The sequence below is a fragment of the Limulus polyphemus genome, unplaced genomic scaffold, assembly GCF_000517525.1.
Source record: "Limulus polyphemus unplaced genomic scaffold, Limulus_polyphemus-2.1.2 Scaffold1434, whole genome shotgun sequence".
NCBI classification, from domain to species: Eukaryota; Metazoa; Arthropoda; class Merostomata; order Xiphosura; family Limulidae; genus Limulus; species Limulus polyphemus.
The window spans coordinates 236,916-240,808 of record NW_013667044.1 but is presented as its reverse complement, the minus strand read 5'-3'; the positions used below and the strand labels follow the sequence as shown (position 1 = coordinate 240,808).

At 30.2% G+C, this 3,893-nt stretch overlaps 1 protein-coding gene across 1 annotated transcript in view; it reads left to right on the top strand.

Moving 5' to 3' along the window:
* LOC106463547 (tumor protein D52-like) overlaps positions 1–3,893 on the top strand; it is an 18,471-nt gene that overhangs the window by 3,194 nt on the left and 11,384 nt on the right. The window lies entirely within an intron of this gene.

Genomic DNA, 3,893 nt, shown 5'->3' with positions numbered 1-3,893 from the left:
AATATATATATCATATACAGGAAGGTTATTAAAACTCCCTGACAGTTTGAAACATGAACTTAGTTTTCTCTGGTTTGTCTGTCTTGAAAGAAAAGTTCAAGTCTTTAATGTATTTCTTCATAGTTCAAATTTCTTTACCAAATATTATACATTCAGTAACCATCTGTAGTTTATCCAACATATCTTTTTCTTGGATAGTTAGGGCCCCAAACTGCAAATATTTTAAATTGGAAATTAGCTTTTATTATGATCATAATATATGTTTCAAAAACATTCTAACTCGCACTTACATCCAAAATATATTTAGATCCCAGAATTTTACTTGCTCTGTCCACCACAGCAGAAAAGTAAGATGTAACTAATAATCATATCTTAGTCCTCCTGTTTTTTCATAACATCAGTTATTCTTTTATACAAGCAGCAGAAACTAAGTAATAAGTTTGTAGAGTGAAAAACTTTGTAGAAACCACATTGCAGAAAGTTTATTGAACACCAGCCTTAATATTTCATTTCCAACATGTTATTCAATAATTCCATAAACATATTGCTCAAGGTTTTATTGACTTTAAATGTATGATTAAGTAACATCAGTAATAAATTGGACAGGTTATAAAATATTTTTAACTTGAACTTAAAAAAAACATAACACTTAAGTCAGCTTTATATCAACCATTTCTGTGTTCACATGAAATTTTTAAAAGGTCCAGTTTTAACCTGTAAATTTCTATAAAGTTAGTGTTGCATATAGTCCAAGAATGTTTCTTTTAATGATATTGTTTTTGTTGATTTATCCTTGTTACTGTAACTTTATTAGAAATACTAAGAAGAAAATTTGCTTCCTTAGTCACTTCAACATAAAAAAGTTAAAAATATGGGGTCAGTATTCAAATGAGTGAACAATAAATTTAGATGCCCTTTGGGACAAATTGTAATGAAGTTAGCAAAAACTCACCAGTACGTTTTGTCATCAACTTTTCTAAAAACATGCAAATAAATTGATCATAAGGCACACTAGAAAATGTAAATCCCACATGATATATGGTTCAGGGTGACCTCATTTTGACAGCTATCACAGTCAAGCCAAAGTCGTGGTGTTGCACATAATCATACTTGTATGATCAACACATAGACAAAACCTAATGCAACCACTCCTTTCCCTATTTTTTTTTTTTACTGCACCTTTCAAAACATTAAAACCTGAAGTTACGCCTCTTAATTTTTCATTTATACAAGACATAATGTGAAAAATTGCTTATATGTTAACAATAATGAAAGTAATTTTTCAATAAAATTAATCCAGTGTTATTATACAGTTTAAACCCTGAACTTACTGTTGCAATAAGTTCTTAGCAGAAAACTTTCGGCACATAAAATTAATTCATTTTTAATAAAGAATACGTTATTTTCCCTACGGAATCATATAATGGCAAGGAAATCACAGAACTCTATTAATTTGTAAAATAGTAGTTAATGGGAGTGAGTTTCCAAACGTATTGTTTATCTACAGTGTGTATGATGTATGTCACTGAATTCCATGTTGCGAGTTTCAAACTAAACAGATTAACTATTTATACAAGCAATACACAATATAAAAGTATTACCTGCAGTAAGTTAGCTGATCGTTAAACATGTATGTGTAAAAACATTTTCATGAAACAGGTGTTTCAGTTTTCACCAAGTTTTGACGTGTTCTTAAAAATTTATTACTTGCTTGCACCTGTAACCTTGATATATGTGTGAGTCAGAAGAATCCATCAAGTTTTCCATTTTAGTACTTTGATCTTGTTCTTTGAAAACCCTGAAGAATGATGTATGGTACTTTACACATGTAATGTTGAGATAAAATAATTGTACTACATGTACTTGCAAATTTTGAAACATTTATATATTGAATTGTTTTTGAGAAATTATGCTCAATTCAGTTATTTAGAAAATCAGAATTAATAAAATAATTTCAAGTTTTATCACATAAGTTTATTTCTTTGAAAATTGGGAGTTTAGAAAAACTATAGTTAACACCAAAAGTTTTATATTTATCAAGAATGTTACCCATAAAAAGGCAAGTGCTTGCCAAAGGCCGAAGTAAACCTGTGATACTGGTTTGAAAGTGGCTTACAGAGGACATTAGCGTAAATAATTAGGATCATAAAATTTCACATTTCAATATTTCTCAATTTTATTTTAAAATATCTTAATACTACCATACTGAATTTTAGATAAATGCATTTATTAAAGCATAGCTGTAATTTCTAAGATAACTTTCTTGCAAACCAAGATTAGACCCTTTTTTGCCAGTATTCCCAGAAAGCAGTCATTTTTTTTACATTGTAAGATGTAATAGTGTTTATATCAAACTAACAAAAGGCAAGATTAAACACATTTTACTGAATTTCAAATTTGCTGAAAAGACAAAAAGGAAAGTCTGCATGACACTTCATGAAAATAACTTCATACTGGAAGAGTTCTTTTTATGGCTACAGATCAACGCTGTACTTCTAACATTCCTACTGGTACAAATAAGCTCAGTTTCTACATTTGTTGGCCCAAATGTACAGGTCAAATTGATTATTAGCTAGGTTATGTTCAAGGAGCTTGTGATGGGCTTTAAGAATATACATTGTTAAGCAGCTCTTTTTAGGGGTTTTCACTGGATCAGGTGAGGGCAAAAAGTTTTTACAAGAAAGCAAGGATAAATCAGAAACTAGCAGGGGTAAGTGTGAATAACAAGGTAAATTAAGATCCATGGAACAGGTACCTTATAAGGGCATGATAGAACAGTTCCCAAGCAATGGATTGCACTTGAATAGGCTTGAAAGCAGGATGTCTGTAGAAGCTCGTATTGGATTCAATGGGAACAACTTAAACTATTAATGCTTGGAGATGGCTTGAATGGGTAATGAAGAAAGACTTTAACATAAGTTTAACATAACAGCAAATGTACAATGTTTCGACAAAGTTTAGCTAGCAGTGAGAAAAATTATTATTCTTTTGTGTGCTAGTTTATTGACTCAACACATCTCAGGTGAAAGGGTTACATACCTTTTCAGATTAGAAGGATGGGAAAGTCAAGTTTTAATTCTTGTATGGAGATACTGTATTATAATAAGTATTTGTAATATGTTTTAAAAAATTTAAGTTTGAAACACATTTAACACGGATGTTGAGAAAGCATTTCAATGAAACCTTTCAAGATTTGCTAGGATGTTTTACCTAAGATATCAAAATTTGTCAAGGACAAAACTGCTGAAAGGGAAAATAATTAACTACAGTTCAAGATATAACAGATTCTTGTTTAACAAATGTAAAGTAAATAACAAAATGAACATTTTATAAAGAGTAAATTAAATTATTAGAAGTTACTGTATTTATCTTAGAGTATTAATTTGATGGTAAAATCGTACAAGTACATGGGGTGTCAACTATGCAGATAAATATTTCCCATGCAAATGCTGAGTTGTACACAATGATAGTATTGATATAAGCAGCTAGGATGTTTGAAAGTGCCAATTTTAATTATTTACGTATGATGAAATATTATTTGTTAGATAAAGATTACTGGTAGGTAGAGATATATGCTGAACCTGCTACAAAGATAGAAGTTCTAACTAATACGTAGACAGTAAAAGTACAGGACTTGTTATTATCACTTAGATAATCATTAAGTATCTTTGTGATAAATGATCAGTGCTACAACTAGATATTTATAGCAGGTGTGATTACATGTCCTCACCTGATTGCATTTTGTTTATATTTATGTGTATAAAATGTGCAAAACTCCAGTTTTATCCATGTGGTTACCTTCAATTTTATCTCCATTTCATACATTATGTGATATACACACACACACACACACACACACACACACACACAGTAATCCAAACTGCAAAAGACCT